This window comes from Rhea americana, unplaced genomic scaffold (assembly GCF_003343005.1).
Source record: "Rhea americana isolate MKP2758 unplaced genomic scaffold, rheAme1 scaffold_196, whole genome shotgun sequence".
Classification (NCBI taxonomy): Eukaryota; Metazoa; Chordata; class Aves; order Rheiformes; family Rheidae; genus Rhea; species Rhea americana.
In genome coordinates, this window is record NW_028186105.1 from 890244 (window position 1) to 915330 (window position 25087).

The 25087-nt window shown below is 50.3% G+C and overlaps 1 protein-coding gene across 6 annotated transcripts in view; it reads left to right on the top strand.

Annotated features, from left to right (window-relative positions):
* Positions 1–25087, top strand: part of CNTFR (ciliary neurotrophic factor receptor) — a 187289-nt gene that overhangs the window by 108766 nt on the left and 53436 nt on the right. The gene's annotated exons all lie outside the window — the stretch shown is intronic.

The following is a 25087-nucleotide window of genomic DNA, read 5'->3' on the forward strand; positions in this document are numbered from 1 at the left end:
AAAAAAAAAAAATTAGCCCCAGCTCCTGGAATGTGGCTTTCTATTACTGGACATCCCTCTGAGCTCAAGCAGATTTCCTGCCCAGACATGGAGTGAATTATGGCCGAGCTCTCAGAGGCTGACCTTGTGGTCAGGCGGGGCACAGGCTTGCTAATAAATGTGGTCAGCCCCTACCACAGACAGCCTATTTTTAGTGCCTGTGTTTCCTTGCCCACTGCCTCCYGCTCCCTGCAGCTTTGGGGGCCTGCCTTGTCACTCCGTGGACCCCGGGAGCTGAGCGTCCACAGGAAGCTGGCTGATGCTGGGGGACAGCCCTTGTGGGAGCACGTCTGAGCCTCGCCCTCCTCAGTTTAGACCTAGCCAAGAGGTTTGATTTCCATCCAAAGAGAGTAGGGGGAGGTCTTTGCTAAATTCGCACTGCTGAAAGTTGCTGCAGCAGCTCGGGAGGGCAGAGGGGCTCCTGAGCATGCACAAAGCAGCGGTGGCCTCTCCTGCCAGGAGCATGACTCCACTCCATGCTGAACAAGCAGGGAGAGGAGAGCTCATGGCTCCTGTCTACGGTTTACATTTGAAAAACAATGGCAGGTCCACATGTGATTGATGTCCCGTTGTGTAAAGGGCTGTCAGATACGCAGGCAGAGATGCTCTTAAACCACAGGTGGGGAAGAGAGGCAAAGAACAGGAGGAAAAATAGAGAGACTGGCACCTATGCGAGAGGGAGCATCTCTGACTTCCAGATTGAGAAACCTGCTCTTTGGAGTCAGTATGCTTCCCGCAGCCTGAAGACATGTAAAGGGTGTTGCCAAACAGCAAACTGCTTTTACTTTACARATCTATGCCAAAAGATGTTGCTGGAGATGTTTACACTGAATTTACCCCTTTATAGTAGTGGAAAGAGTTAAAAATTAAGCCAACAGAGATGAGGTTCTGGAGCAAACCAGTAATCTGCCATCTGAGAGCCTGGAAGGAAATCTAGTAAGGAAGGTCTGTGGTGTTAACAAAAACATGAACTCTTCCATCAGCTGCAGGTCTGGTGTGTTGAAGCAGATAACAAAGCTTTAGATTTTTTAAAAAGAAAAAGAAGCTAAAGAGTAAAATTACAGATCTGGAAGTTTTTGGATCAGTAAGTCTGTGATTCTACAGAACTGGTTAAAACAGTTCACATGAGGAGTGAGCGTGAGAAGAAGAAAACACTGGGAGGATTGCAGTCTGACAGGATTAATTAGTTCTGTCGATGGCAAGGAAAACCATGTCTCAGTAATCTCTTAAACTTCATTAAACATATCGACAAGCAATGAAACAGGAGGAATGGGGTTTRTAGTCCACCCAGGCATCCAAAAGAGCTTTGACAAGCGCAAAAGGTTAGCAGAAAATTGATATCCTCCTGGGGTATGRCAAAGTATTGCCTGAAGGAAGCAGTGCCAAAGACACTGGGTGTCACAGGTTCAGCTTTGTGGTGGGAAGAAGTTTGCAGGAGGACTCSAGGATCTGTGCTAGGACCTGTGTTTCTTACTTTGCACGTAGAGGCGTGAGGTAGCAGCCTTGTCTGGTGGCACCAGGCGACTTGGTATAGATAGGGTCACAGAGGAGACAGTGCAAGGAAACGTGGAGCTCTGCCCCGCTCAGTTATGTGCCAGGTACCACCATGGCTCTTGAAAAAGGGCCGTGTCCTATCCTGGCACTGATCTCCTTTTGGCGAGGGAGGAAGAAATCTTTGTTCATGGATTATGCTCATCATTGTGTTGCCTTTACAAAGGATTCCAGAAATGGAAGATCATGGAAAGAGTTCCAGTTGACATGGAAGCCTTTAGTGGTTTAGGAGTTTGGCTTGAATTACCCCCTGAAAATCTTGGAAAGGTCTCGCCTTCGAAGTCACATGCAGCTGTCCTAGGGAGACAGCCATCTCACATTTCTAAAGCAGTCCAATCCCAACCAGGCAGTTTGGGGACACATGTCCAGCTGAACTTGGACTGAAGGTGCTGCTTGTTAATTTTCTGCTTTGAAGGGTTTCCAGTGACTGAAGTCCTGGATCACAAGCTGCTCTGTGACTGCAAAATGAATTTCTGGTCAGACTGAAAGAGCAGAGTGCTGCAGCTCTGGGGACAGCTCTRGGGACATTGACTGCAGGAGCCCAAGACCTTACTAGAGTGCGCTACAAATCAGCACTGATGTGCGTCAGCAGGACTGCATGTGGACAGACCCCAGGCCTGAAGGGGCCGGGCAGGGCTGGGGCTCTGGGGCAGAGTCACTCAGGTCCTGTACATCCATCATTAACGTTGGGCATGGAGTGAGTCACTTGCTGCTGGTTGGCTTCAGTCCACCTATGACACATCAGTGGCCAAGCAAAGCCCTGGATAAGGGGAGCGCAGTCAAAACGTGGCACTGAGATCAAACATCACCATCTCTGCTTTCTGAGAAGGGTTTGCTAGGGTAGGAAGAGAGCAAGAGCAAAGGGATCAGGAAGCATGCTTAATAGAGCAGATGCTGGGACATGATGTGCATGAACCTTAACATGTAGAAATTTTTTTGAGTTCATTTATCTGGGCAGAAATGGTGTTTGTGTGCAAAGGGAAATACTTAATACTCAAATTCMTAATCTGGGTAGGTGGAAAATGCTGGAGTGTGAAAAAATAAACAGAAGAGCAACTTGCAAGATCTGCAGTTCGTCCTAGGGATGAAAAGAGCATCTTTCAGGATAAGCAGGCTTGCGTAGCACTAAATGGAGTGGATCCATGCGGAGAAGCCAATATAATTGTGGCATATTAAAAGAAAAAGAAGGAAAAGAAGACGGATTGAGCGGGGTCTGTGGCAGCCTCATTACAGAGGGGAAAAGCGATGCATGTCACCTTGTAATGAGTACTTTAGGAAGGCCAATCAGGTGGAGAAGTGAAGTGAGACCGCAAAGCAATCGACAGTGGTGGAGGCAGGAGGGGTTACAGCATTATTAGTTCAGCATATGGACCATTGATCTCTTGGTGTAGGATTTGCTGTGAAAGGTTGTTCTTTAAGCTCAGCTGCCACCAGGTGCTAATTGAAACTGAAGAGTCTGGAGGCTAATTGCACCCTCTTCCTTTGCTTAAAGGCGTTTAGCCAAGGCTGGATTTAGGAAAGGGGCTTTGTGCATGTGACTCAGCATGGGGATGAAACAGCCATCACCTCCCCTCCAGAGGCAATGGGAAGGGGCTAAGTACTTTTCCTTGCACAGCTGCATATGCTTGTCTAGGAGTCCATCCCGGTACATAGCCCTGGGTAGGACAATCTACCTCCTGGTGCAAATCTCTGTGTGCAGCTGGCAGAGTACCACACATCCTCTCCTCATCCTCTCATCCTGGGTTCGACATGCCTTACAGAGCCTTTCGAGCTTTTCCTGTTTGCAAAGCCTGAAACATTTCCCCTGATGTGGATCTCTGGTAGTGTGTTTGAGCCATCCAACAATACCCGGGCCCTCCTTAGTTATCTCTCCTGGAATACTACCAAACAGCTAGAGGTCTGCAGGGCTCAGGCTGAAAAACATTGACCTGCAGGGTTGAAAGCCTGGAGGAGTTCTGCCCACAGGTCTGTGTGCTTTRTAGGCATAAAAGAGACAGCACCATCACACTGAAGATCTGGCTGGGATGAATGATCTAAAGCAGAGCTGCAGTGTGTAGTGCGTCTTGCTTGCTCCCCGCTGAATTTGCTTAAGTATAATGAGATGTGCATGTGTGTACATGTATTTCTGATGTTCAGACATTGGCAAGGAGCGTGTACACATCRCTGGATAACACAGCTCTGCTAGCTGAGAGCGGGATGGAAAATGATGTTTTGTTATGCCTGAGTGCATTTCTCCTCTCTGGAAAAACGGTCTCCTTTGTACCCTGCTGTTCTRTGGCCTGTGCAGATGGAGGGTGGTCAGACCTACTGCCTTGAGGATCCAAAACAAGGTAAAGTTGAGACAGTCACGGCTGTTGCTCTTTCTAAGACTCTTGTGGAGGTAACAGAGCTATGGAGCGGGTATAGGGCTCCATCCTTTTGTGAGCAGCAGGAACACAGACACTTCTCTGGTTGCATTGGCAGCTGCTGGTGCAAACCTGTGTCATGCAGAGCACATGCACGGGGGTCCACTGTCTGGGGCTGGTCCTTATAGCCCCGCAGCTCTACAGTTATCCAAGCACAGGTCCTCTTCAACCARCCAGCCAAGCTTCGCTCACCAGCAGATTGTTTATGCACAAACCCACTCCTGGATGGACCGTAAGCCAAGCCTAGAGCGCTCCCAAAGGATGTCTCAGGCCCTAGCCATGAACTTGAGACTTCTGAAGCTGAGTCACAGAGAGCCTCTGACTCCAGCCAAACCGCAAGCCCTGGCAGTTAGGACTATTGCTGTGTCTGTGGCTTTCCTGCACTGCAGTGCGGTTACTCCAGCTGAGAGCACACTGTGCAAGTAAACTGAGGCACACAGAGGTAAGAGAAACCAGCCCAAGACTTTCAGGTATGTTGACGTATTAAATCAAGAAGCCGATGTCTGTCCATCTCCCTGTGATTTTGCTTGGAAAGCTATCTGTATCTGGGCATAACTGGGACATGAACCTGGAGACCTGCCACAACCCCTGCCAGCTACTGGGACAACTGGAGAGGCTTGGATAAAAGCATGAGAATCTAATGATACTGCTCAGGAGTAGAAACAGGCAAGTGAGCCCTGCAGGTTTCCTGCTGTTTGGAGAGGATGGTGCATTATCTGGGGCATGCAGCAAACACCATGTGCCTGGCTGGCAATCATATCCAAGTTTCTGTGCTCAGCAGAGTTGAAAATTAACTTTACCTTTGTGGTGGAAAGCACAGGGTGATTGACACATGTGCCTATTTCTTCTTTTCTTGGGGAGCAGGTCCCCATGATGTAGAGAAAGATAGTAGTAGAAAAGCTCAGGAGTTTGGATCCCCACTACTACAGCTCAGTGTTTTCGAGCTTGCAGAGCATCATGCTCAAGCCCCTTGACAGGGTGGAGGAACTGTGTCTGCTGCCGATGGCCACAGGCTCATTTATTGTTAGTGAGCTGCCACGCTGTTCTCACTGGTGCTCCCACTGGAAATCCATTAACCTCAGCCTTACTGGGACTCTTCTCTACTTGAGCTGTCTCCAAACCTTTGCCACAGAGGATCCTCCCCAGCCTCACCCAGTAACACCTTAGTCCTTCCCTTCCACTTACCAGTCATCACCCTCCTGAGCAGGGCATAGGTCTTTGAGCAGTAGAAGAAAGGGATATACCCAGCCACTGTCCTTGGCAGATGCTTGTGCTCTCTTGCTGGACCCATCAYCAGCATCCTCTGCTTGATCTTGGATGCTGTTATGACTCTGTCAACGCTGCAGTTCCCAGCCAGAGCATGAATATTCAGAGGAATATTCAAATAGCCACCTCTGACCATCACAAAGCATTTAACTTGTTGGGCTTTCGAAGAGGTCAGGAAACAGGCCCCAGCCTGTGACCTATCCCTCATGTTGCCAGAGGAACCCACCATTCAGACTGAGCACGGACAGCTCTCAGGTTACCAAACTGCGCTTGTTGCACAGAGCTCAGACTGCGAAGAGGCCCACGTTTTTGAAGCTGTCTGTCTGTCTGATGAGACCTGTTGCTGTAGCACCTTTAGCTGACTTATTGTTTTTCCATCACATCAATGGTACTTTGCTAATTTACAGCTGCGGCCCATCAGATCTGTTTCCATGCAGGTGGCTCCTCCTGCTCTCAGCCCTAAGAGCAAAGGGACACATCCATTCCTCCCTCTCAGATTGCAAAGTGAGTCTCCATCGTTTTCAGACCCAGTCGCTTAAGGATGAGCTTTGCCTCCTCATTTTTTACAGAGAGCAAGCCCTGAATATTCAGGAAACACCGCTGAACTCAATGTGACTGTGGTTGGCAGGTCTGGCCCTTAATTAATGAGCATTGATTGTACTTCAATTCCAAGAGTGGAGGAGGGAGCTGTGGCTCAGGGAAGCAATGAGGTGTTGTAATATAATCACKGCAGCCATTTTCATGTGACTGGTAGGTGCTTTACAAAAGTTAGGTAGCWGCTGCCATGGCAGCGTGGGAGGCAGAAAGGAAACTCATGTGAGAATAATAATGACATGAGACTTTGGAAGTTGATGTTTGAAAAGTAACATTTATTTATACGTTTATGTGGGGTTGGGGTTTTTTTCTTATTTTTTCTGGTTCTTGACATTGTCTTAACTCAACATCCCCAAAGCATATCTTCTGTCATCCTTAGCACAGCAGAGTCAGAGCAGAGTCCATGAGCTAACCAGGAGGTCCAGCCATTGTAGCATGTGGTCTTGAAGTTCTACCTCCACCCTCAGCTTCTCTGTGTCTGAGTGCAGGAGCAACCTGGGAAGCCAAATAAGACATTTAGGAGGTTGGATGTGCCTTTTCTCCCAAGAAATCTAGGGGAGGTTCAAGRTGGGATAAGTCACATAAGTRTCTGAGCAAGATATCCAGCTTCAGGTTTAGCTCAGTTGGTTAGAGYGTGGTGCTGCTAATGCCAAGGTTGCGGGTTCAATCCCTGTATGGGCTACGCTGAGGGTTGGACTAGATGATCTCCAGAGGTCCCTTCCAACCTTACCATTCTGTGATTCCCTGGAACCAAATAGGTGCTTTTAGGGCATGATTCATCTGGCATGGTTGGGAGGTCCATACGCGGATGCGATGGGTTGCACTCTAGAAGCAGCYGAAATAACTAACAGCTTAAAGAATTAATTCAAATGAACTTGGTCAGTAAAGGTCTCTGCAAGCCCCTAAAGTGTTAATCGTGTATACACCTCCATGTAGCTGCGTGTAGTTCTCCCAGTTCTCCCCTAGGGCTTCAGTATGACTGAGCTGAAGTCCTCACTGCTATATTGCTTTGCTATAAGTAGCATATAAAGGCCGTTCTCTCCACCTCYGCAAACCTCTTGAAGCAAGATGCTATGGGAGTTTAGAGAGGACTAGAGTGCTCAGCAATTCTCTGTGTTGGTGAACCCCCCCAGGTCCCTCAGCTTCYAGTCTGTGGCTTATAGTCAGGAATGGATGTCAGACAGGCTGGTGGTTGCAGTACTGCCAAAACAGGAATAGCCTTTAAGGTGTCTGATGTTCGGAAACCTTACCCCCATGTGAGGTGGTCCATCTTGCTGCATAGCCTGGGCATGGCTTTTCCAGGCACGTGGCTAGTTTATCATTGTCGTATCATCAGCTCAGTACAAGCTGAGCTCTGTGAGATCATGCGCTTTTCTATCCATCCGTCATGTTTCTTTCTCCAGGTTTTTGCAATTACATTCTTGGCAGCTCCAGAGAGATGGCTGTGGGCGTCTTTCTATTGACGCCCACATTCTATTGATTCTACGCCCAAATTTCTATTGATGCGTCTATTGACGCATCAGTACAATATTTTGGATATAAACTCAGAAGGAAAATTTCAGGATTTAGGTGGCAGATTTAATCCTGTTACAGTCTTCATCCTGTCCTAAATCACAGCTCCAGAGTAAAGAATGAATAGCAAGAACCRTTAGGAGTGAAGGCAAGCCCAGCTCACGTTACAGCTGTTTTAATGCGTTGGACATTTTGCATTGTTGACCCAAGGAGGAACTCCTGGCAGGTGCATATGCTTTGAGGACTAGTCCGGATGAACTTCTTTTGTCCATCTGAAAACTGAATTACTTAGGCATGTGTAGCTGCACAGGCCATTGCTCATTTACTATGAATGGTAAGAGTTGGAGTCTGGCTGGTGGTACAGAGCRAGGAGTGAGTGGAGCCTTTGCACAGGTCAGATAGAAATGGAGTAGCTCATGCGTGAATTCATGCAAACCTGTCTGCCACACCAGTGACTATTAAGCCCCCTTGTAAACACTGAACATCTTTAACTCATGCTATGGCCTGAGCCAGCAGTTTTGCTTTGCATGACCTGTTCCTGAGGTCATGGGCAGTACTGGGCTGGGGTTCCCAGTTGGGTTGGGGCCATGTGATGGGAACACCAGGGCTCTGATAGACGTCTCTCCTGCAAAGCACATGTGTGCAATTGGCTTGCAGGGGTGCTGGAGAAAGCAGTTTGCTTGGAACAGTTGCAGGAGGTGGGTGTCAGCAGGCAGAGGAGATATTTGAGTCAAACCTGGTAGGCCATAACAYGAGGGATTAGTGAATATGGGCTGTTAGGTGGTTTAATTGCGTTTTCCTTCCCTGTGTGAGTTTGTGCCATTTTTCCTAACTTTCTTAGCCCAAAGGAGTTTTTTAGTGTAACCGCTATTACAGGAGGTTTTTCGTTTTGCTGCTGTGGGGGCGATTGCCTGGGTCTAACGTGTCTGCAGCACCCGAGTGCGGGAAACGCCAGCATCCCGGGGAGCCGTGCAGGGCTTTGAGATGGGCAGAACAACGCTGGCCCAAATGACGGCTGTGCTTCGGCCGTTTGTACTTCAGCCCAGCGTGGAGAGCCCAACTGAAACACAGGTCTTGATGTATCGGGTGCCGTAGGACCGCAGGGGAGACCAAAATTCAGATTCTGCTGCAAACCGCTGTGTGCCCTTGGGCCAGTCACTTAATCTCCATGCGGATCTCAGCTCCCCTCTTTAAGAGAGGGAGAACAAAACTCCCCTCGTTTTTCTCCTCCGGTTAAATTGCTCATTAAAGCAAGCGTGGCCTCTCGCTGTGCGTCCGCCCAGAGCCACACATGGCCGGGTGTCCGTCTCCGTGGAAGGGCTCAGGCAGAAGAATTGCCACCTCCATCCCTCACGCCAGGACTGGTGACCTCCTGCAAGGGGCATCTCTGTTGGGAACCGAAATCTGTCCCAAGCCAGAGTAAGTCGAACAGAACCGCCGGGGCGAACAGTGGCGGAGCCGTTTGCCGTTGGAAAATGAAGTCCCATTGACGTTGAAATGTTTTACAAAATCCAATTTCTTTTGCTGGGGGAGCGGGGGGGGGGAGAAGAGGATCGTGGGAGGGGGGGAAGGGCTCCAGTAGGTGTTTTTGGTATTTTTCAGAAATCGTTTGTCTTCGGTTTGAATCGGTTCCCTCCCCCTTTCCCCCCTAAAAGCAGATTTGTAAAGCCTCTTGTGCAACACAGTGGGATGGTTTTGAAAAAAAAGTTAAAAGAGACACAAAACCCTTTGGTTTCTTTTTCAAGGYATCCGAATGTTTTTCCTTTGATAGAGGGTTTTGCGGGGAGTCGGGGCGTTTGCTCGGACGGGGGACGGAGCGGCATTGCTGACATCCCGGCGCCCTGCCGCCGGCTCCGAGCCTGCCCCGTGCCGGGCTGCAGCGGGCTGCCGAAAACCGGCCGGCGACCTCCGCTCCTCCCAGGGGGAAGGCGGCGCGCGGGGGAACGGGCTGCGAATGCAAAACCCCGGGCACAGCAAGGCGAGAGCTCCCAGCCGCCGCCCGAGACGCTCGCGTACCCGTCCCGGGGGAGCACCCAGGCGCTCTGCCCYGTCCTCCGGGCATGCGGCCGCGTCCAGCCCTTCTGCAGCTCTTCCCGTGCCCGCCCGCGACGGAGCGAGCGCCGCGCGCAGGGTGCCTCGCGCTCCGTGGGTGGGCTGCAGCCGCTCCCGCGCTCCCCCGCGACAGGGAGCCGCGTCGTATTTTTTGCTTTGCTTTCGAAAATAAACGCGCCGGCCGCTGGGATCGCTCCGGGGAGGGGGCTAGCAGAGCGGGAGAGATTGCTTTCTATTCACGGCCTCGTGTCTGCSGTAGAAAACGCAGCATTTTGCCCCTTGTAGCCGCTTTCCATGCGTGCACGCGTAGATTTGCATTGATTTAAGGCAACGTCTCTGCCTTCCTCCGCCCTTTCTCTCCTTTCGGACGTTTCGCTGCTCTCCCCCCGGGTGGGTGCCGCCGTGCACGCGTGTGCGCTGGCGGACGCGTGCGGGTTCCTCTCCGCACGCAGCCTCCCTGCTCTTTTCCTCGTTACTGCTATTTGTTGCCTCATCTTTTCTCTTACTCTTCCCTCCTGATACGAGCAACCTCTCACAGCCGACTCATTTCAGAGATGTTTTTTTCACTGCTGAGGCCAAGAATTTTCTCTCCCCAGTCGTGCTTAGTTCGGGAGGGGGAGGGGGAAGCAGGGCTTTTTTCAGAAATAAATAATTTTGGCATGCTGAAGAGGCAGGAGAGCACAACTGGAGAGCCTGAGTTAGGCTATAATGAAATGTTCCATTTGTTCTGGGAATCTTTCTTCCCGTGGAAAGCTTCCTCTAGTGTTTAATTTTAAAACATGTCATTATTATTATTTTTTTTCACTTTCCTCCTCTTAAGAAGAGATTCCTGTATTTTTTCGACTTGCCTAGAGATTTCCAAGCACACCAGAACTTTTCCTTTGGCTGTTCTTCTTTTGTTGCTTGCTTTTCGCCAGGGTTAAAAGCCCCAAGTCAGCAAGGTACTTAAACACATGCTGAAAGTTAAGGGCTTGCCTAAGTGCTTTGCTGACTTGGAGCCAAAGATATTTTCTCAAGTCCTTTAAATGCTTCAGAACCTCAATTCTAAATGTTTTACATAAATTCCGGAATTCAAGTATCTCTTGTGGTAATAATAGTTGTAATTCAGTAGCRCCTTCGGATAACTGAAGTTCTCTTCCTTCCAGACGCGGTGAGTTTCTGTGTAATCTTACCTTCGGCAAGTCTGATGCCCTGAAATCTCATAGTGTGTCGAATCCAAGGAGCTCTCCAGAGAGTTGGTCACATTTATTTATATTTCAGTCAATGCACATATTGACTTTTTAGCATTTGTTTTGCAATAAGACACTTCAAACTTSTAAGTGTTGAAATTAAGGAAAAAAAATGAACAATTAGTTCAAATCATACCGAATGAATGTGTGCTGCTGAACTAACCTGGCTCATCATCCCAAACAGAGGAAGAACAAATTGAGGACTCTCGGACAAATCAACASCAGTGGGAAGAGGCTAGGGAAGGCTCTCAGATGAAGGAAGGCTGAGCTCTCATTTCAGAGCGCCTGAAAGCAGCAGCGCTCTTTCCTTTTAAGAGTTTAGTAAAGCGGATCGGGAATAGCGCTGGGGAGCCGAGCAGGAGAGGCTCCTGCCCTGTGGAAATGGTGCGAGGAGGAGGAGGTGTTCTCTGAAACGGAGACACGGCAACATCGAATACGACCCGTGGATGGGCTGTTTCAGGCTCTGCGTAGTTAACCTGGGGCCTCTGCCGCCAGCCAGCAGCGTGGCCCAGCCAGTGGGAGCGCTTGGAAACGATCAGCCACTTAATGGAGAGCGAAACCACCTTTTCCTGAGGCTTTGGAAAGAGTGTTAAGCGCTGGTGCTTCGGGRTCCAAAAAGGACTCAGGGCCAGTCAGGAGCAGTTGAGCTTATTGCGTGGCTCTCCGATGGGCCACGTGCACCCTCCTCCGAAAGCAGCAGATGCTGCTGCCAGGACTAGGAGATGAAGCTGAAGGGCCCCTACTTGCCAGCTGAATCTTAAGAATTTCTTTTGATATATAATATAGTCACTGCATGAACTTCTCCACTGTGCTTGACAACTATACTATAATGTATAATATACGTATCTGCATGGGGCAGCATGAAAAGCCTCTGTCTCTAAGCAAAAAAGCAGCACATACTTTAGCTCATCGGCCCCTGTCTAACACGACAAGGTTTGAAGACTTGCATCTTGCTGCTGGGCTCTGCAGAGTCTTCATCTACGTAGCACACAAGAGCCTATCTCCTCCCTCCCCAGKGATCATTAGCCAAGGTTGTGCCATCCTCGATAGGTTACTGGCTGCAAAGCAAGTGACTACTACTCAGCCATCCTGTGGGTCTGTAGGTGTCTTAAATAGCACTGAGCTCCACCCAGGAGCACAGAAACCATTTGGAGAGCATGATTTTGTTATCTATGGCTCAGAAGCACCCACCAATCCAAACCAGAGACTCAGCTTGGTTCAACTGTGGTTGCAGCCTGCTTCCAAGCTCTTCTCCAAATGCAAAAGCTCTTGCGGTCCTGGACAGGAGGAGAAATTCCCTATTCCTGGAAGCAAGAATTTCAGTAATGTGAGATAAAAGAGACACATTTGTGCACAGATAAGTCAAAAGATTTTACTTGCGCAAAATGTCCATGTTGGGTTGGGTTGAGTTGTGAAAGGACTTCCAAGGCAAGGCAGTCTGAGGATGTCCAGTCCCTCCAAAGTGGTGTTGCTGGGGTTTGAATGCACTGAGCTGGGATGGGCCAGGTGGTATGTTAGGAAAGACACCTCAAAGCAATGCAGGCAGCTGGAGCCCTGTGGAAACCTGCAGGTCCAGCTGTTTCCCTGAGACTGGCCCTTAGCAAGTGATCATAGGTGGGTATGGAGAGGGTTGGTGGGCCATGGAAGCTGAGCTTGAGTGAGACATGAACTGGTGGAGGAGAACAAGCCATTGCAATGACATTTCCATGCTTAGACATCCCCCAATCCAGACTGGGGTCACGGTTTTGTTTTTCACCAAACACATGTTGGAGATCCTCATGTAGACACGTACAAAGCATGTCAGATTAGGCTATTTGGTGGTCTCTGGAAAGCRTAAGCAGTCTGAATTTCTACAACATGACTAGACCAGCAAGCCTACGCAGCTCTATTTATATATCTCAGAGGAGGTTTTAAAATCTGGGGTCCTGTCCTGATCTACAAGGCTCTTGAATTATAATCAAGGACTTGACATCTCCGGTGGGATTAGCACCTTTCCTGTGTGCCAYGGGCCCGACACATAGCTAACTTTCAGGCTGGGGGCGGTTGCCCAGCAGACRCTCGGTGTGATTGTTGGGCTGCGACTCCACAGCTGTGCCATGGTTCAGCGCTCACTGGCGATCGCTTCCAGGCTTGGCTTTGCTTGAGGATTCTTTGGAGTGAAAGGCATGAAATGCAAATGTAATATATTGTTACTACCGAGGCAAATCCTGAGGCCTTGGCTTAATTGTTAATACATCCCCTGGTGGGCAGAGTAGATTGTTGCCTCATTTATTAATATTGCTTTGAAATCATCAGTAGGCTACCGAGTGGAAGCATTACTCAGAGAAGCGAGGGATGGTGATTGAGTTAAGAAAATGACTGGGGAAAATCATCCCCTTTTATCAACATCTATTCTTCCCACCTGTCTGTACACCATGCATGCCTGAAACAGTGGCAACATCTCAACTCCTTGTTTTATCCCATGGTCAAGGGCACAAAGAAAAGTTGTGGTATTGGGACAGGGGAAGAAATCATTCTATTGGGAAGAATTAAGCTCTGGTATCTAACCTATATTTCCCCCATGTATGGATGGAGGAAAAAATGCTGGTGCTTCTCTTGGGAGTTCCCAGGCATGAGACATCCATGTCCCAGTGCCCAGTGTCTCCTCCTCACCAGGGCCAGGCCTAAGGAGGCACATGAGCCTCCTATACCTGATGTTAAGAAACTGGAGGAGTTTTTTTTTCAGCTCTGGCTGTAGAAGTTCACGTGTTAAGTTCCAGCAGTGCCGGGTTCAAGCCCAGCTGCTGCTGATCCACCCAGGGGCGTGAACGTTACATCAGTAAGCGACAAGCCACTGGCCTACAGCAGGCAAAACCCAAGCCAGCAGACAGACAGAGCGAGCCTGAGGGGCTGAATTTTAGAGCTATTAAATGATTAAATGCAAAAAAAAAAAAAAAAAAAAAAAAAAAAAAGAGTTAATTTAACATCATGGTTGTGATTTTACACACCCAAGAGTCTGGAAATTGAGAGCTCTGCTTCTCACACAGGGATCGTAACTTGGCACAGCACAGATTGTACAGTATGTAAAATTAGACCGGAGAAAKAGTAAATATGCTGCAGGGACCAATACTGTCTTGGCAGAAGGAGGATGGACTGAGTAGGACCCAACAGGTCTTTTACGCCTCTGACTTCCATAATTCCGTGCTAATAAAGAACATTKCACAATGCCTGATGGTAACCTGCAGGTCAGAGGGGGCGAGCTGGGAGCCGCATTGTTATGTGAACAAATTGCAGTCGCCCCCGGTGCCTGTGCTTGAAGGCAGGTTGTTATTTCAGGGCGTGCGCGTGGGCATCTGCGAGCAGCAATGGGGAAACACATGTTGCATGCGGCTTAAGTGGCAGGTTGCAGTAACAGGGACGCAGGGTGCCCCGATGTCTCTATCTGGCCGAGTGGTAGGAGCTCTGTCCCCCTTCCCTGAAGCTCTGGAAATACAGGTGCTTCTTCGCGCAGCTGCTGAACCGCAGCGGGCTTTGCTTGTGTTTATGGCTGTGATTTGGGCACCTAATTCCAAATCTTATTGATTTCCCCTTAAACTACGTCGAAAATCCTGATCTAAGCACTCTTTTGTGGCCAAAGTTATTTGTCCTGCCTGCACGAAAAAGCAGAACCAGAAAACAAACCTTTAATTCACCCAAGGTGCTAACTCCAGTCAGCTGGCAGGGAAGGGTGAAGGCTCGATTGAGCCCAGCATGGCAGATATTGGTGGGATTTCTGCTCTGCCTTGGTTCATTTTTCACTTTCAGCGGCCTCTGGTCCTCCAATACCTTCCCCTCCCTGTGTTGTACTGCCCCACATGCCAGGCCCATCACAGGAGAGACRAGATTAGAGGGGTTGCTGTTTCATCAGGTAGCTACTCTTCCACGGGATGAGTCAACTCAAGAGACATTGCTTTGCRATGAAGCTGAGCCTGCAAGGCCCAGGCCATCCTTCCCTTTGCCTGAGGATGAAAATGGTGTTACAGCTCAGCAAGGAGAACACTTGGCGTTCCAGGGCATAGGCATCTGAGGATCAAACATCTAGGACATCTTCAGGATGATCTTAGAATCATAGAATCAGTAAGGTTGGAAGGGACCTCTGGAGATCATCTAGTCCAACCTCCCCACTCAGCAGGGTCACCTAGAGCGTGGTAGACAGGGTTGCATCCAGACCCTTGAAGATCTCCAGAGAAGGAGACTCCACAACCTCTCTGGGCAACCTGTGCCAGTGCTCTGTCACTCTCACAGAGAAGAAATTCCCCCTCACGTTCAGGCGGAACTGCCTGTGCTTCAGTTTCTGCCCATTGCCTCTTGTCCTGTCACACAGGGCAACTGAAAAGAGTTTGTCCTCATCCCCTTGACACTCTCTCTTCAGATACTTATACACATTGATAAGATCCCTCCTCAGTCTTCTCTTCCCCAGGCCGAAGAGGCCCAGCTCTCACAGCCGTTCCTCGTAGGGCAGGTGCTCCAGCCCTCTGATCATCTTTGTAGCCCTACGCTGGACTCTCTCCAGTACCTCTATGTCTCTCTTGTCCTGGGGAGCCCAGAGCTGCACGCAGTACTCGAGATGAGGCCTCCCCAGGGCTGAGTAGAGGGGCAGGATCACCTCCAGATCATGAGCTCAGATCACATTCCGAGATGGAAGAACAAAGTCTTTAGGGAGGACAAGCYGAGGTCACCACCACAACAGCATCCAGACTTCCCAGTCCCTGCTCTAGAGCAGCTGAGTTTTGGTGTGCCAGAGAGGAGGGAATAACAGCAGAGGTGTGTTTCCTTCTAGTCCTAAAGATGATCTGCACTAGAGGTCTGTGACCTCTGCAGATGGGTATACTGGTGTTAGCAGCTCCACTCACACTCTTGGTCCTGTCTCACAGCTCTACTYGCACTCTTGGTACTGCTCCACAGCTCCCCCCGCTCATCCCATCTGCATTCCCATCAGACCTTGGGCCAGGCTCAGTCCTAACCTGGCAACCGCAGGAAGGGGCAGCTTCTTTGGGGCCTCCTGTATGTACATGGCTGGAGAGACCAGAGGGCTTCCAGCAAGCTGTTTTTCACRAGGAGAGCTGTACTTTTACTGAAGCAGGGTGGACTTTCTTGCAGGTCTCAGGTCTGTCACCCACTCCCTGAGGCCAGGGATGATCTGATACTGGTGGCTACACACCACTTTACAGCAGTACAGGCCAGTTTCAGTCTGAARAAGCAGAAATTGTCACTTAATTTACTTGTCTGTTAAGCCAGCATCCCATRTCCTGCTAACATGTCTCCTAGCCAGGGTGCAGAATCGGTTTGGGGACCKCAAGGCATTGGGAGCCTCCCGCATCACTTGGGGTTGAGCTAGTGTTGCAATAAGAATTTGGCCTTTGTCTTGCGGTGAATTTGTTTTAGTTTTGGTTCTAGCAGTGGGTCTCTATTTTGCTGTTTCCCACTGTGTTTAGCACTGGATTTTCTCCCTGGCGGGGTGATTAATGTCTGGTCACTGCACAACCTCGTAACTACTCATATATGAAGTGCACAAGTGCCACCATCCCAACCGTGCCACCGGGAAGCTAGGTCCCTAGAAAAGCATGCTGGTGAGCCAGCATCACACCTCACTGCAGCTGCTTTTCAGCGTGAAGACAGCAGCTCTGGGAGGGAAGCTGTGTGGCAGCAGAGAGCAGGTATGGGGTGGTCACGGGCTGCTCTCTCCTCGGCACCTCACTCGGCTCCTGCTGGCAGGAGAGAGGTCAGCGCGGGGTGGCTTGCAGCTGGCAGTGCCCGAGGATTCATTGCGCATTCCCTTTGCAGAGCAGAATCGCTGCCGGGACACATCAGGGAGCCCTTGTTCATATTCACGAGGAAGGGKCTGTGCTCAGCCTCCCCCTCAGTGTCTCCTTTTCCCTCTGCCAGTCTAAAGTGCTGAGAGCAGCTATTAAGCCTAAGAGTTATATAGGAGCCTTCGGGAAGAGGAGGGAGTGTGTGGAGTCGGCTGTCATTAGCAACAATGGTGTATTTGATTGYAAAATGTCCCTTCATCTCCAGAAAATCCCAATAGATAGTGCATTAAGTTTTGTGAAAGAAGCATCAGCCTCTTCCAGACAAGCAGCTAAAAGGGCCACAGAGGCACCTGCCCAGGCTGAGTCTCTGAYGTGGCTTTGCTTTCTCCACTGCTAAAATACTCTGTAAGGCACAGATGCATCCCAGTATCTGTTAAATCAGATTAGGGAAGGGACTGCCTCTGCGCAGGAGGCAAGGAGCCGAGAGACAAGCCCTGCAGGAAGAGCGGCTGAAAGGATGCTCCGCACAGACACCCYGGGATGTGCAGACCCTGCCTCTGCAGCCCAGCTCCATGGCCCCTGCAGAGAGGCTGACCTGAGCGTCCATCTGCCCTTGCATGAGGAATAGCAGGGCTCTGTGTTGGAAGCATGAGCTGCCCAACAGCAGTCACTCGGCCTCAAGCACAGCGGGGGGGATAAGTGCAGGCAGCCACGCTGATAGAGAGTCCACGTGGTCTGGGGCAGCACACCAAAGTGCCGCCGAGATGCAAGGCTCTTGCCACGTGCTCCTCTGTGATACTTGCCTTCACCACCTGGAGATGCATCATCTAAACCCTGATACGCAAGAAAAACATGAATGGTTCACAGTAGAGAGGTGTTTCACAAGCAGAAGCAGGCAATGGTTTCTCAACTCAGTCCCTGGCTCTGTCCCACCAGCTGAGAGGAGACATCGTTTTGCCCTGTTACTGTCTGCCATCAGGAGCTCTCCTTGCTTTCACTCCAGGTACAACAGGGACGTTTCACAGGCGCAGGTCTTCTGCAGCTGCAGATGGAGGTGCGTTCAGCATTGCTCTTGGGCTGTGGAGAGGTGCCGTGAGTTCATACCAACTGGAAAGCCTGAAGAGAGCTTCCTAACAGTGATCAGCATGTCATGCCACTTCAGAGACCGCTTCATAGCAACGTGCAGGTCGAGAGAAGAGGCTCGCCAGTCCTGAGCCTGCTGTGAGCCTCTGAGTACATGCCCTACCACATCAGAGAGGGAAAGTGCWTCCTCCGCAGCTCCGCTGAAGTAAACTGAGAGCTGGTTCCAGGCTATCGTGGAGTGATTAAGTACAAGTCCTGTAGCACCCATCTGTTATCTCTTAATTAAAGTTTCTTCCTAATTATTTTTTCTTGTCAAGAGAGCAAAGCTGCTGACTCTAGGGATTTACCAAAGYAGAGCAAACAAACGGAGGCTTCACTTGCTGCAATTCTTCATTAATGGACAAAATTAACTTGGAATGGTCCTTATCTTTGGCTACATCGATGACACTTAATTATGCTTGTTTCCTTACAAAGATATATTTAGTTTTAAATCACTTGTGGAAGAACTGCCTCCTTTAGCATGAAATTCCTTCTCCTTGAAGAGAAGGTTTCTGCCGGCAACGGACGCTGTGCARAGACCAAACAGTGCAGAAGGGAATAGATACAACGAGATCAAGAACGACATATGCTTTGAGAAGCCAGCGTTAGGAACCCTTTACAATGCTGGAGTCTTGTTCTTCTCAAAAAGAGAAGACCTTGGAGCTGTGAGCAACCRTATGGCAAGCAGGAAGGAGCAAGGGAAGGTGGCCAGGGCATCTYTGTGGGCACCGACACAACCAAGCGAGGAATCACTGCAGGGACGCAGCTCTTCGGTGACAGATCCAAGCAGAGGAGCTTGCAGCTCCTGCAACGCCAGCCGGCTGAGGTGGGGATCCTCTCCTCTTTCCCAAGAGCTGTCTTTTTCTCCCAGCATGGGCTGGGCTCTTTTCCCCTCTCCCCATCCTTCAGGGCTCTCCACTCTTTTGTTATTGATCTCATTTAGAATGGGAAGCTGTGGAATTTGAGACCTYGCCGGTTTATCTGCTTGGAAAGCTCACGGCATACCTCTGGCACTGTGTAAATATTAAATGTATTATTTATGAATGCACACACAGTGATCTAATTAGCCACTRAGATTATTGCTTGTGGCTAGTTGTTTAGCTCCGGGAGGGAGGTACGCCGGGTAATGGGGGTGATATACAGGCCTCYGTGTCAGACGGCGTTGTATGCACTTCTCCATCCCGCTCCGGAACTGCTCTACATCCTGTTGGATGAGACAGGAGAGAAAAGGAGTGATATATCCTTTACTGGTGCCTTAGTTTCCCCATCTGTAAAAGGTGGGGGCAGAGCTGGGGACTGTGCACGCTGCRTAGGAGAAGAGTGCAATTGATGCTGCTGGCACCACCGCACAGTGCTTGTCCCCATCCGCAGGACATTTTTTGATGCATTCCCCTTGCCCACGCTCTCTATTAGCCGTAAATGGCAACATATTTGGGCGGAGGTGTGCAGGCTCTGCAGAAAACACTTATAAACTGCAGCGACGGCTGAAGTGGTTTTGGCCCTGTGAACGCCRGCTGGAAGCTACTTCTCAAAGAGGGGCTGGGCAAAAGCCCCACTGAGGGGCTGCACGGGGTGCCTGCGTGAGGAATGCCGATCGTTCTCTCCAGCTTCCTCCACTCGCTGCCCAGAGGAGCCCCTTGGGCAGACGCTGGGGCAGCGTGCGCGGCTGCGCAGGCTCCGAGGAGGGCTGTGCTGCGGGACGCGCCTGAGCGCAGAGGGCTGGGTGCCAGCTGCTGCGGAGGCAGAGCGGTGAGCAGAGATGCTGGGGATGTGGTTTCCATCATCCTTGCTTGCCTGCAGCAGTTGCACCTGCCTGGTGGGGAGCGAGGGCCACACCAGGCCAGAGGAGTAGGAACATGGTCGGGTTTTTTTTATGTATTTGTGCTGAACCCTCATGCTTCTGGCTGCTGAGTTGTTATCTTTACCCGCTGCTGAAGTGAAGCTCCCGCACGTTGTGGTGGCCATGAATGTGTTTGCACCTCTCATGCAATAGGCCAGCCTTGAAAAGCCCCCAGCTGAGTCCCAATACCCTGCTGCTGGGCCTAGAGCCTAGGCATTTGGCTGAGCAGTGCTGTGCTGGCTGCTCTGTAACATCTGCTACGTGACAGCAAGGGTGGGAGAGAGGTGGCTGCACTCGGTGCAGCTGGTGGGGGTAACCCTGACGTGGACAGTCTCCAAGTCGGTCAAGAATCATTAAGAAGGGAAAACGAGAATGATTCAGTTGAAGAGCTCCAGCTGAACAGGATGAATTTGGGAAGTGTCGAATGCATTCTCACAGGCCCTATGTCCCAACCACCTGGTCTCATCTTAGTGTTTCTGAACAGCAGCGCTGCTGACTGCACCAGTGTTGGGTTCACTTTCCCTCTGGTCTCTATTGCTTTGCTGTTACACAGATCGTGCTGTCAGGTAGTCACTCAACTTTTTGCTAGGMTTGGAACAAAGCAGCTCATGGCTTGTGGTTGCAATGCCAGTGTCCTTTAGGATTTTGTGTTACAGCCTGTGCTGTGCCTGGCAAGGGTGCTTCATTGCCACAGAGGACAAGGTCTGTGGTGGGTTTGGATACTCAGAGGCAYGTTGCTGGTTGAGGTGCAACATTTCAACTTCACCATCTGATGTGCTCTACCTTCATGCTGTGGCCTGACCCAAAAAGCATCATGCACTGGAAAAGCAGGGGCAGCATAAGGGTAGGACACCATATGAGGTGAGGCCATAGCTGGAGTACTGTGTCCAATTCTGGGCTCCCCGGTACAAGAGATACTGTAACTACTGGAGAGGGTCCAGCTTAGCGCTATGAAGATGATCAGAGGGACTGGAACATCTGCCCTATGAGGAAAGGCTGCGAGAGCTGGGCCTGTTTACCCTGCAGAAGAGAAGACTAAGAGGGGATCTTATCAATATCTACAAATACCTTAAGAGAGAGTGTCAAGAAGATGGAGCTGGACTCTTTTCAGTGATGCTAAGCGATAAGACAAGAGACAATGGGCACAATCTGAAACACAGGCAGTTCCACCTGAATGTGAGGAAAAACTTCTTCACTGTGAGAGTGGCAGAGCACTGGAACAGGTTGCTCAGAGAGGCTGTGGAGTCTCCTTCTCTGGAGATATTCAAAGCCCTCCTGGACGTGATCCTCTGCAATGTACAGTAGGTGACCCTGCTTGAGCAGGGGGGTTGGACTAGATGGTCTCCAGAGGTCCCTTCCAACCTCAATTGTTCTGTGATTCTGTGATCTCTAAGGATCTCTTCAAAGACATAATCATAGGAGTAGGGAGGGATCTTTGGATGTCTCTATTTAAGCCTCTCACTACAAAAGAGTAGATCAGATYAGCTACAACTTTTGTCTAACAGATCCTTGATGATCTCCAGGGATGGAGATCCCTCAACTCTCTGRACACCAGTCCCAGAGCTGCACCAACTTCCTGGAGAAAAGTTTTCCTTAATGTCCAGCTTGAACATCCTAAGCTGCAGCTTACAGCTCTTGGCCCTCCTCCTGTCATGTGCCCCAGCTCGATGCCCATCCAGAGTGGCGGGCTCTGCAGCATAGGCACCATCTCTGCCGTCAGTCCCACATGGCAGCASTGTCAAGTAGCACCAGGGAGGGAGGACAAACTGCCCTGCCTTCCCTGCTCGAGAGAACCACGTGGGTCTGGGTGGGCCAGGATGCAGTTCCTGCCCACATAGTAGTACCCAGCCTGCAGGGAAATGAAGGGTTGTGGTAAAGGCTGTGGTCTCCATTGCTCGTCTCCAGCCCAAAGTGGAGCTGGCGATCGCAGCGTTGGCAGACGTGGAGAGCATGCAGGTTGCTCCAGTGTGCTGGCAGGGAGCTGGCCTGGTGGTACCCATTCCTTTGACAAAGATGGTGACTGCTGGAGCAGTGCAGCATGCCCCTTTGCCAGCCCGTGGGGATGTTCCTGGAAGTGGGGCTGCCGTGCATTCGCACAGTGGTACATCTGGATGTGACTCTAGCACCTGGCAAGGSACTGGAAGGATGTGGACACCTGACTCGGCCTCTCTACGAGCCTCAGCAGACCCGGCAGAGAGAAATGGCTGCTCCAAAGCTGTGCTTTGGGTTTCTCCTTTGTCAGGGGMCCTAAATCACTGCCTTGGAAAAGAGCATTGCTTTCAAGGACCTGTCTTCCAGGAATGACTCCCCCAGACCTTYTGGATGAATGCCAGTGTGTTTGCACTGTGTTTAAGGACAAGTAGGAAATAATTCAAGGTGCCTTTYCCCCCCCTGCTCAGCTTATCCCTGCAGTCACCAGCTGTAGACAAGCTCTCAGCCCTGGGAAGCAGAGCTGGRCACTTCTGAGCCTTTCCCCTGCCCCCAAATTTTCGCCAAGGACCAAACCCTCCCAAGGCAGGGGCCAGGCAGAGCAGGCCAGTCTCTGGGCCATCACTGCAGAGAGTCTTTYTCCCTGCAAGGCTGGCGAGTAACGCAGTGTCTCCACCTGCTCTGCCCAGCAAGTGTCTGGGTATAGGGAAAGGGAAGGCAGCTGCTTTTGAGAGCCAGAAGGAAAGGGGAAGAGCAAATGTCCATACTTGATACTACAGCAGAGATTAGAGGAGAACTTGAATTCAAGATGCTGGGATTCCTACTTTGGATTTGCTATCTCTGTCTGTCCACTCTTCTGCCTGTCCATCTGTCCATCTATCCACCTCCACAGCCATTTGAAGAGCAAATCACCCAGCCATCCACTGACACACACAACCAGCCACCACCCACATAGCCATCTGTCCATCCATCCGTCCATCCATCCATCCATCCATCCATCCTTCCACATTCACAGCCGGCCAGACGTCTGTTTATACACTTAACCCTTCATCCTCACACGTCTCTGCATCCCCATATGCACCCATCCATCTGTCCATCCATTTCCATAGACATCCATTCTTGCATCTTCATACACTTTTCTGCATCCCATCTGTGCGAGACAGCTATCCATCTGTCTGCAGGCATACACATTTGTTTATCCTTCATCCATCCATCTTCTTCCACACTTCTTCCTATCTGTCTGTGTATCTAGGGCCAGGCCCACTCCAGCTATCCATCTGCATAGGAACTCCTCAGWTTGGATGTTCTTCCTTCTTTATGCCTGTCAGTATAGGCTGTAAGCTTTTCTAAKGCTAGCTGAAACACAGTTTTCTGATTAGCACAGTCTCTCAGAGACTCTGCTCATCTTTGGCCACTGTCTGAGATGCTCTGGAGACATCTCACCAGCTGTGTGGCCATCTCACCAGCTGTAGCTCACTACAGCCATGAACCACCCTCTGTTCTCAGCACCCCGTGCCCAGCAGGGATAGCATCCTCAAAAATGCTGTTTCCAAGTCAGGAATAGTGGTCCTGATGTGGTGTAGAGCATGGCCCCTTGGGCTAGGAATGCTTCCTGGCCCAGAATGGTTATGGCTGTATTCAAGGGATCTAGAGGAGGACTCAGGCCTTCTAGAGTCAGCTCTCAGCCTGCCTGTCTTGACATAGCCATGACCTTGGAGCTCTCTCCTTCACAGATCAGCTCAAGGTGTGGGATTTCRCGTGTCAGCTAATGGACCCATTTAGCCCTTGGTCCCATCTCCCACAAGGACCCAGGTGCTGARATCTAGAGAAAGAGAAAAGAGCAGGACAAGTACGAGGTGGTGCCTGTCCTGTCCCTCCCCACCGTCAGCCAGCTGCAGCCTTCCCAGACTCGCTGAGGCAACTCTGTGTTTTACAGCCCTTGGTGAATACAGTCTTCTAATCTGTATTCATTTAATCACTCTTTTCCCCAAAACTTTTGACATTTGTAGTGACTGACTGATAGACATGGGTTCCTGTAATTTAATAATACGTTGTGTGAAAAAAAATACTTCCTTTTGCTTGTTTTAAACCTGTTGCCTGATAATTTTATTTGCTGCCCCTTAATTATTGTATTAGAAGAAAGAGCAAGTGGTCATTCCCTATTCATCCTCCCCGTGTCATTCATCGTTGCTTAGATCTCTATCACATCTCCACTCAGTTGTCTCTTTTTCAGGATGAAGAGATCGAGTCTGTTAAGTCATTCCTTACACAGGGGCTGTTTCCAACCTTTGAACCACCACGTTTCCTTTCTCAGCTCCATTTTCAGCTGAACTGTATTCCTGCTGGCACAGGGACAGATTTGTATGCAGCTTTTAGGGTACAGTATTTTCCATTCTGTTCTCTATTCCTTTCTTCGTAATTCCTGGCATTAGGTTTGTGTTTCTGTTTGCTACCAAGCTGATGTTTTCAGAGACGTATGTGCAATAACTCCACGATATGTTTCCATGGAGGCTGCAGCTAATTTGGAGCCCGTGCCTGCGTAGGGAAAGCAAGGCTTGTTTTTCCCGTGTGCATCCCTTTCTTGACACAGAGCCGGTCTGTACCGTGATGTCCCTCTGCAATGCTTTTGCACTCAGCTTTAATTTTAGTGCCCTGTTGGCACCAGCAGCACGCTGTYGCCTCTGACTAGCTGACCCTATTTTCCCCATCAGTCATGAACGTGCCRGGCAGCACAAGCTCCAGCTCTGATCTCCGTTGAACTTCACCRGTGACGTCTTCCACCGCGCAGACTGGCTGTTTGTTCTTACCTTTGGCTTCCTGACCTTTCACTGCTATAGATCCTCGCAAGGATGTTCCTCGTATTTCATGGCTGCCAATTTCCTTTGGGAGCTTTTAGTGAGGGACCTTGTCAAAAGTGTTTTGGYACCCCAGGTGTATTTTAGGAACTGGATGGCCTTTGTCTGCACGTGCCACTTCACCTGAAGCCTTGAGCAGGCTGTTGCTGCTGTACACCCTGTGCCCGCTGCAGGGTACAGGCTCTGCTGTGCACCCTGCCATGCCGATTCGCACGCACGTGCGTATCCATCCCAGTCCTATTTTCTCCTCCAGCACCCTCATATGTGACCAACACATGCTGCTCCTGCTCARTTAGCAGCTCTGTCCCAACTGCACACATGTAGAAACCACAAACCCCTATAAACACGTGCACGTGCCTGTGGCCCTACGCCAAACGACAGGCTGCGGCGGCTCATCCCCTGCCGATCCCCATGTCCTGCTTCACCCCGTGTCACGCACACGCATGCACACTCCTACCCTTGCCGCACACAGCCCAGCACGGCCAGTGCGGCGACATGGGAAAGATTCAATTGCTAGGGATCATTAATGAATGTCAGCGCAAGCTTCCGTCCAGAAACCTGGGAAAATTCAATTAGGCAGCTGGTGCCCAATGAGCTGTATTGCCCCACTTGCACGATGCTAAATCAAATGGCTCAGCAAGGCATCATGTTATTGCAGAGCGAGAAGAAAAGTCGGGCAAGGAGATAAACAGCATAGCACGCAACGAACAGCTGCCCCTTTCCGAAGCACAACACGGCTAGGTTGCCGTCCTCCCACCTGGTTTCCTAGGGAGGGAATTGCAAGGACAACTGCYTGCTTCCTGCCTCCTCCAGTACATAACTCAGGTTTGCTGGTGACAAGTCCTGCGGTTCTGTCACCTTTCTGCTTGTCAGCTCTGCCYGGCCGTGGCTGAGCTGTAACTGTCTCGGGAGCACAAGCTGC